This window comes from Mandrillus leucophaeus, unplaced genomic scaffold (assembly GCF_000951045.1).
Source record: "Mandrillus leucophaeus isolate KB7577 unplaced genomic scaffold, Mleu.le_1.0 Scaffold167, whole genome shotgun sequence".
Classification (NCBI taxonomy): Eukaryota; Metazoa; Chordata; class Mammalia; order Primates; family Cercopithecidae; genus Mandrillus; species Mandrillus leucophaeus.
Genome location: NW_012101665.1, coordinates 655355 through 664868, shown reverse-complemented (window position 1 = coordinate 664868; position 9514 = coordinate 655355). Strand labels below are relative to the sequence as shown.

The 9514-nt window shown below is 43.7% G+C and overlaps 1 protein-coding gene across 2 annotated transcripts in view; it reads right to left on the bottom strand.

Annotated features, from left to right (window-relative positions):
* The window catches only part of LOC105536987 (serine/threonine-protein kinase Sgk3), a 159926-nt gene extending 152904 nt beyond the window's left edge, over window positions 1-7022 (bottom strand). The window contains exons 1-2 of one of the 2 annotated variants that reach the window (XM_011976479.1): window positions 6607-6722; window positions 4583-4638 (exon numbers count right to left, since the gene is read on the bottom strand). The gene's annotated coding sequence lies outside the window, so the exon portion shown is untranslated. Of the gene's footprint in view, window positions 1-4582; window positions 4639-6606 lie in introns of both variants that reach the window. The other variant, XM_011976478.1, reaches the window with a different exon arrangement.
* Window positions 7023-9514: the final 2492 nt, after the last annotated feature.

The following is a 9514-nucleotide window of genomic DNA, read 5'->3' as shown; positions in this document are numbered from 1 at the left end:
CGCTTGAGCCCTAGAGGTCGAAACAGCAGTGAGTCACAATCGTGCCACTGCATTCCAGCCTGGGAGATAGAGCAAAACCCTGTCACACACACACAAAAATAATAAATAAATAAATAAATAAATAAATAAATAAATAAATAAAATTTAAAAACCAAAATAACAAATCATGTAAAACAATTCCCATTATAAAAAACAAACAACAACAAAAAAAACTCTTGTGTACGTATATAGATACACAAATTTATGTAAGCATGAAAAAGTCTAGAAGGGTATAAAAACAGCAGCAGCAGTGGTTATCTTTGTGGATAAAATTAGAGTGGAGAGGATTTTTTTTTTTATTACATATGCTTCTCAATTGCTTGAATTTAAGGGCATACATATTTTTTTTTCGGGGGTGGATAGGGTCTCAATCTGTCACCTAGGCTGGAGTGCAGTGGCACAATCATAGCTCACTGTAACATTGAACTCCTGCGCTCAAGCAATCCTCCTACCTCAGTCTTGTACACCTTTATAATTTAAAGTTTAAAAAATGGAAGACATAACTAAAATTAAACTGGGGGTGAAGATGCATGTGTTTTCTCGGGACACTAAGAATATGAGTCCAAAATTCCCTTTGAGCTAGTCATATATAAAACATACATCTGGCCGGGCATGGTGGCACACGCCTGTAATCCCAGCACTTTGGGAAGCTGAGGCGGGCAGATTATCTGAGGTCGGGAGTTCAAGACCAGCCTGACCAACACGGAGAAACTCTGTCTCAACTAAAAATACAAAATTAGCCAGGCGTGGTGGCACGAGTCTGTAATCACAGGTACTCAGGAGGCTGAGGGAGGAAAATCACTTGAACCTGGGAGGCAGAGGTTGCAGTGAGCCAAAATCGTGCCACTACACTCCAGTGTGGGCAACACAGTAAGAGTCTGTCTCAAAAAAAAAGAAAGAAAACAAAAACCACATACATGTGCATTAGATTACATAGACTATATACTGGTCATACACACACACACACACACATATATGTTTATCTGCATGTATAGATGCTGAGTTGGAATTTAAATCATTTTAAGTTAATCTTTATCTGTTTTTGGTTAGAAAATAGGGAGGTAGGCCAGGAGCAGTGGGTTATGCCTGTAATCCCAGCACTTTGGGAGGCCGATGTGGGCAGATCACTTGAGGTCAAGAGTTCAAGACCAGCCTTGCCAACATGGTGAAACCCTGTTTCTACTAAAAATACAAAATTAGCCAGGTGTGGTAGTAGGCGCCTGTAGTCTCAGCTACTTCGGAGGCTGAGGCAGGAGAATCGCTTGAACCCCAAAGCGGGAGGTTGTAGTGAGCCGAGATTGTGCCACTGCACTCCAGCTTGGGTGACAGAGCGAGACTCCATGTCAAAAAAAAAAGAAAAAAAAAATAGGGAGGTAAATAACTACAGTAGGCCGAGCACGGTGGCTCACGCCTGTAATCCCAGCACTTTGGGAGGCTGAGGCGGGTGGATAACTGAGGCCAGGAGTTTGAGACCAGCCTAGCCAACACAGCAACACCTGTCTGTACCAAAAATACAAAAACAATCAGCTGGGCATGGTGGTGCACAACTGTAGACCCAGCTACTCAGAAGGCTGAGGCACGAGAATTGCTTGAACCTGGGAGGTGGAAGTTGCAGTGAGCTGAAATCATGCCACTGCACTCCAGCCTGGGCAAGAGAGCGAGATTCTGTCTCAAAAATAATAATAATAATAATTAATTAAAAACATAACTAGAATAATAAAGTTCCCTCTTATTTTCAAACTTACGAAGCACCGCTGTACTTCAATACGTTTCATTCAGCAGTCTGTAGACTGGCTAATCAGTGAGTCCTATGAATATATTACATATGAAATCCATTTTTCTTTTTTTTTTTTTTTTTGAGAAGGAGTCTCATTCTGTCGCTCAGTTTGGAGCGCAGTGGCGTGATCTCGGCTCACTGAAACCTCCACCTCCCGAGTTCAAGAGATTCTCCTGCCTCAGCCTCCCAAGTAGCTGGGCTTACAGGCATGCACCACCATGCCCAGCTAATTTATGTTTTTTTTTTTTTTTTTTTTCATTAGAGACAGGGTTTCACCATGTTGGCCAGGCTGGTCTCAAACTCCTGACCTCAGGTGATCCGCCCGCCTCAGCCTCCCAAAGTGCTGGGATTACAGGCGTGAGCCACCGTGCCCGGCCTTTTTTTTCTTTCTCTTTTTTTTTTTAGAAAAAGAGTTTCACTCTTGTTGCCCAGGCCAGAGTGCAATGGCACAATCTTCACTCACTGAAACCTCCACCTCCCGAGTTCAAGAGATTCTCCTGCCTCAGCCTCCCAAGTAGCTGGGCTTACAGGCATGCACCACCATGCCCAGCTAATTTATGTTTTTTTTTTTTTTTTTCATTAGAGACAGGGTTTCACCATGTTGGCCAGGCTGGTCTCGAACTCCTGACCTCAGGTGATCCGCCCGCCTTGGCCTCCCAAAGTGCTGGGATTACTGGCGTGAGCCACCGTGCCTGGCCTCTACATTTTAATTATCTGCCAACAAACTCACTTAGTGGCTTGAAGAAAGAGCTACCCACAAGAACACTTCTGCACTTGATGGTACAAAGTAACTCTGCCCACCAATATCGTATCATGCATGCCAAGAGATGTTTCTAGTTCTTCTCAAATTTTCATTCCATATAGGTCTTTCCTATATATACGGCCCTGTCAGGGGAAGCACAGCTGCACTGCACAGGAATCCTCTGCCACAAGACCTCACTAACATTACTTATTTCACACACACCTCCATTTTCTGTCTTACATATTAACAGTCCCTCGCCCTCTAACAATTCCCCTTGTATCTTCACGTTTCTTTCAGTCACCCCCAATCCCACCCAAAGAAAGCAGATTTTGATTTAGCGTAATAGAATAACAGTGGTTACAAGGAGGTGAACTTAGGCAGGTTTTCAGAACTCTGGAGAAATAGGAAAGGATTTGAGAAATTGGACAAAGGCAAGGATACTGCACACTGCCCTAACTCCCTTTGAAAAGCCTCTGGCTCGGCTTCAGACAGCCAATACAATTTTACTGGGTGATGCTTTGAATTGGCCTTTAACATCTGATTTCCACATTGTCTTCCTCGGCAATGACAACTGAAAGTTAGCATTGAGTTAAAACTTCTTTGATGTGAACTACAAGATGTGGAAGTAGCACCTCTTAGATTTACCACTTTTCTCCATGATACTGGGCAGGGGAGAGTGAAATGAGAGCAAAGTCTCCACCATGAGAAATGGAAAAGGTAAAGGAAAACAGAGACAGTGAGTTGCTTAAAATAATATGGGAGCTGTTACATCCGTCAGGAATAACATGTTACATAATTTGAGTTTCATGAATCAGCAGTTTAGTCAGTAATTTACATTAATTTTTTTAAAAAAGAGAAAACATGAGAATTGGAAAAGGTAAAGTGGTTTCTGAAACAAGGCAGGTTTCAAAGGTATTTTATTCCACTCCCACACAAAAAAGCGTTGACAGGCAGATGACTCTGTCTTCATTAAGGGTTTCTTACTGCCTAATACACCTCATGGGAAAGGCCATCCCATCTCTCATCTCTCCCTGATAACCCTTCTCAATTCCTCCCGCCAGGTAATGACCATATTATCCTCTCTAATTGAAGGTTATCCACTTGGAAATCACATACTTTAGGTACAGAGGGCTATGCTTAAAGCATATAAATAGTTGAGGAATTTTGTGTGTATTTTTTAAGACCCTTTATGCTAAAGTCATTGCAATATTTCAGTAAAACACATAGTTTTATTTCAAAAATATTTACAATACCTATGATCACTGAGTCTGAACTTGATCATAAATCTAAGTAGTTCAGAGAGATAAGAAAGCTGTGGCCGGGTACAGTGGTTCACGCCTTGGGAGGCCAAGCGGGCGGATCTTGAGGTCAGGGGTTTGAGACCAGCCTGACCAACATGGTGACACCCTGTCTCTACTAAAAACACACACAAAAAATACTGTGGTGGCATGCGCCTGTAGTCCCAGCTACTCAGGCTACTCAGCTACTCAGTCCCAGGCTGAGGCAGGAGAATTGCTTGAACCCGGGAGGTAGAGGTTGCAGCGAGCCTAGGCTGCGCTACTGCACTCCAGCCTGGGCAAAACAGCAAGACTCTGTCTCAAAAAAAAAAAAAAAAGAAAGAAAGAAAGAAAAAAAGAAGGCTGTCAACACGAACTTAAATACCATGTGTCCGTTCTAAACTCTCAAAATCAGAGAAAAAAAGTAGGATGAAAGAAACACCCCACCTATTTTCTTTTTCAAAAGCCAGAGGTGGCAAATCCTAAGAAATGAGTCCAAGGGCATTCCCATCCTTTTTGTAGAAAATGTGCTGTATCAGATACTGTTTGAAATAACAGAGGCATTGGACTAGGCCTGGAAAATCTCTCAGGCATAAATCAATTACTATGGTATTTTGAGAGACATGTTTTGAAGAGCAAGGTATCCGAAGTCATGAAGAGTCATTCATTCCACAGATGTTTATTACAGGCCTGCACGTGCCAGGCACTGTCCACACACCTGCCCTCCATTCAAGCTCTGCCTCTCACCTGCTGTGCAATCCAGGCTAAAGCACTTTAACATTTCTATGCCTCAGTTTCTTCATCTGTAAAAACAGGTAATAAAAAGTAGTTAAGAGATCAACTACACAAGATCTCTCTGAAGGGTAAATGAGTATGTCTGGAAGCACTTTGCAAGCCATGAAAATGCCAGGGGTCATCTGGCTAAACTGAATTCACGAATGACACTAATGCCTGTTGTGCCATAAATTATTACTATATCAGAGGAACATGAGCCTTTTTGCTTCAAGAGACACTTCATCATCCTATTAAATAAGGCTTATCGGCTCACTTAATCATCTCCCTGAAAAGTTAAATATATGAGAGAGAGATAAGGGAGGGGGCGCAGAAAGGGAGGGAGGGGGCGCAGAAAGGGAGAGAGGGAGTCAGAAAGCTAGTCTGATGTGCAGATTTTGACATTACATTCGTAGTCACCATAATTACAAGAATCATGTCTATCTTAGTCACCCCATTGGGTCTCTAATGGTGCACATTTGAAGAGGGCATGTTATTCTGAAAAAATATCCTCTCCGAATATCTGCAAATCACAAAATGTACACTTATGAGGCTGACCTACCAATTCAATGTTTCCAAGAGCAAATAGCAGTAAAATTACAAAGCGTTGTTTGTTATGTTGATGTGTGCAAACAAAAATGTTCTATTTTATAGTACATTTCAAGTTCAATCTGACCCTCATATCTAAACTATGTCATATAAATAATTTCATATAAATAATGTCGAACAGATTAGGAACAAAGCTCTTTTCAAAAACAAAAGTAGGCTCCATGCAGTGGCAGTTAAAGAAGGGGAAGTTCTGGTGTCTCCAGAGTTAGCCGATGGGCACAATGGCAGTTGACAGAGACCATGTTACACAAGTCATTCATGTTCTGGCCAACACCACTTTGAACAGGTCGCATTCCCAGGAGCTCCAGGCTCCCTTACCCCAGGGAAATGCAGGGGTGGTGGCTTGTCTTACAGAAGTGGTAGCCAAGGGGACCAGAGGCACACCCGGTGCTAAAACACGCCTAAAACTTCTTCTAATGTTTATAGCTCTTCCAACGACATTTGGGGAACTAAAGTATGGATAACCTCTTCATTGCTAGAACTGCTATAATATATTGAGTTAATAATTTGATTTAATATTTATAAAGCACTTAGAAAGAGCCCAGCGCATAGTAAGAACTATGTAAGTGTTTGGTAAATAAAGAAGGCACCTCCCAGATTGGCTGGGTGAAGTCTCAATCTGGTGAGAAGGGAGAGAATCAAAATACACAACAGTTTTTTTTTCACTTTGACAAAGATTTAGAAATTACAGTGCTCTGTATTTATTTTGCACCCAAGTGCACCCTAAGTAGTTTCTGGTGCAGGACTGAAATTCTACTCATGGTTCAGAAGTCACTGTGCACAACTCAACGAAAGCGTTTTAAGTTTCATGAGATGATTCCTTTCTCTTTTCTCTTTCCAAGTAACGATGACTAAAAATGACAGAATCTAAAAATCTCAAAGCACTTCTAGTGGGTACATGCCCATGGCTAAAACTGAGAATTAACAGGGCCAGATTCACTTGAAGAGACGTAAGGGTTCAAAATCACAGAGAACTTAAAAGATGCAACGTGTTAAGATCTCTTACTACACATCCGCTGACAACAGGTTAAACGATTCCATCCACCCCACTCTGGCGCCTGCCCCCTCCCCGACCCTCGCAGGTGACCTGCACCCACTTTCAGCTCGGCGTTCTCGGCTCCTCCAGGCTCGGCGGCTGCGTGCGGGTTAACAAGGTCCAGCCACCGACACCCCTTGGACGTTTAGAAATCTCGAGGCAGGATCTGAATTCACCTCGTGGAAACAAAGACCACAAACTCTCCAGGAGCCGGGGGCTGGGCGGGGGTACGGCTTTTTCAGAGGACAGGCAGCGGCCGAGGCCCGGGCGGCCCTCGCCCCGCCCCGTCTCCTCCCGCCCCGGGCCGCCGTCTGAGTCCCGGGCGCGCGGACCCTCCCGCCGGTCCCGCACCTACCCGGCCCCGCGGTGCTGCTCTCGGCGCAGTGGGCGCGGAGCCGAACGCACTGCGCTTCCTCCTTCCCGGCAGGGCTGCCGGGCGCCGGCGTTTCCTCCTTGACGCGTCACGGCCGCCGGCGGCTCCTCCCGCGGAGCGTGCGGGAGGCCGAGGACAGCTGGGGAAGGCGCCGGATCCCAGCAGAGCTGCGCGAGCGGCGGGTCGGGGGCAGCCCGTGCGGGGAGGGGCTGCAGGCTGCGTCCAGCTCAGGCCTCCGAAGAAGCCCGCGCTCCTCTCTCTTCCCCGAGGACCCCCGCGAAAGGCCGGGCCGCGGTGCGCTGTCTGCCCCCGTCACGCGCTGTGCAAAGTTCAAGAGGACACGGTGGGTCCTGTCTGGAGTCACAGACTCCGGTGTTTCCCGCTGCTGCGCCCTCAGTGGCCGCTACCCTGGGGCTCAAGACCCGCACGGGCCAAAGCACCAGGGCCCAGCGGAGATGACCTGGTGTGTGCAGGGATCAGGACCCCCCGGGTCAGCCCGGGGTGTTGGGGATTGGCTTGGTGTAAACTGGAAACTCAGAGGAGTGAATTAAGTATCCAAATAATTGAGAATAACTGTGATTCATTTAGCATTATTTGGACAGTTTTCCACTTTTTTCATTAGCAGAATTACGGCCCTTGTGTTTATAAACAGTCGAGAACTTCCACAAATTGGCAGATCCTATGTGCAGAGAAATTTCTTTTCCTACATCTTTTTAGATCTACTTTTTTTTTTATTCCCATTAATCTCCAAGTCAGCCGAGTGCACACTTTACAGCTCCTTATTACTCATTCTTGAATTACAGAAGCTGCATTTTAGACCTGTTTCTCTCTTTTAACAGATAGAGAAGCTGAATGGAGAACTAAGAATTACATGGTTCAATGGATGTGGAGTCAAGTGGTTAAGATTTTAAAGTAGAGTGGGTTGTTTTCTTCGTCCCACGACACTACTATAATTTAGGTCTTATCAGATATCACTTGAAGATAGACTCAGACAACTACTTAAAGATTCCCATGTGCATATCATGCCTTAGATTTTGAGACAATGATTTGTACTTTAGATCATATGGTTCCAGAGAACTTGCCACAAATCTATGAACAAATAAAGTGCCAAAGGTTTTTAGAGGAAGTCGGATCTATGTGTGACTTCCCTAAATTCAGAAGACATTTCCTCATGTTTTAAAATGATATTCAAAGATTTAGCCCCACAAGTATGGGTAAGAACATTCATTTTTAATGTCAATAACCACAATATGGCCTCTCTTTAAAAAGTGGATTGCGAATTCAAATACATTTTATACTTCAGTAATCCTACAGAACTTTCTAAACAGTAGTTTTCAGAAATGAATATAAGAATACAGTAGATACAAATCAACACATTGCCAGTGGTCCTTTTTATGTTTTACTGTGGTCCACAAAGCAGTCCACATAGATTAGAGAAGTTCCTCCCTTGTAACAAAATCAACAAGTGATCAGTGTATCTCTTAATTAAAGCCATATTCACAGTGCTGGAGATTTCTCAGACAAAAGGAAGTTCTGTGTCAATAAACTCCAAGTGGAATGACATCATTCTCACTTTAGAGACAAATACCTGGCTATCACCACATTTTGACTTTTTTAAAAAAATAAACATCTGGGAACCACTACAACATTTCTCGATAAATTTGTCCTATTGTGAAGAACACACACACACACACACACACGGAGATCACCTCCCATAAACATTTTATGTATTTTCTTTTCTCTTCTTTTTTTTTTTTAAGAGACGGGTTTCACTGTGTTGCTGAGGCTGGGTTCAATTGATCAGCTGACAAGATGTTAGGCATTTTGCCTTTACAGTCTGAGAGCTGCAGTTTAATAGCTAGATTTCTCAAAAAGCTAGAGGAGGTAAATATATTCACAGACTACTAAGGACTTTTTCACTGTAATTAAATTAGTTTTTTTCTTTCTTTCTTTTTTTTTTTTTTTGAGACAGAGTCTCACTTTTGTTGCCCAGGCTGGAGTGCAATGGCACGATCTCAGGTTACTGCAACCTCCTCCGACTTCCAGGTTCAAGCGATTCTCCTGCTTCAACGTCCCGAGTAGCTGTGATTACAGGCGCCTGCCACCATGCCCAGCTAATGTTTTGTATCTTTAGTAGAGACAGGTTTTCGCCATGTTGGCCAGGCTGGTCTTGAACACCTTACCTCAGGTGAGCCACCTGCCTCGGCCTCCCAAAGTGCTGGGATTACAGGCGTGAGCCACCACACCCAGTCTAAAATTGGTTTTAAGGGCAAATTTTAAGGCTGATTTCTTTGTTATTGTTGTTTTGGTTGTTTTTTTTTGAGACAGGGTCTCACTCTGTCACCCAAACTGGAGTGCAGTGGCATGATCTCGGCTGACCGCAACCTCTGCCTCCCAATTCTCCTGCCTCAGCCTCCCCAGTAGCTGGGATTACAAGCATGCGCCACCACGCCCAGCTAATTTTTGTATTTTCAGTAGAGACAGGGTTTCACTATGTTGGCCAGGCTGGTCTCGAACTCCTGACTTCAAATGATCCACCTGCCTCAGCCTCCCAAAGTGCCGGGATTACAGGCTTCAGCCACCACACCTGGCCAAGGCTGATCACTTTGATTAATCATATTCACCTATAGATAGATATATAGGTTATATCCCCATTTTCTGTTATGTTTCCAAGTTTAGACTGTAAAAAAAAAAAGTTGTTGAATGTTCAGCTAAATGTCTAGCTGATGTTTATACCTTTATGAAATATTTCATGTAAGTAAATTTTTAAAATAGAGCTTTTTATCAGACTATGGGTCCCAATACTTTCTTTGAAAATATGATTCTGTTCATTCAGATAGGGCAAATATTTTGTTCATCTGTTTTATCTATAGTATAGAGATTTTGAACA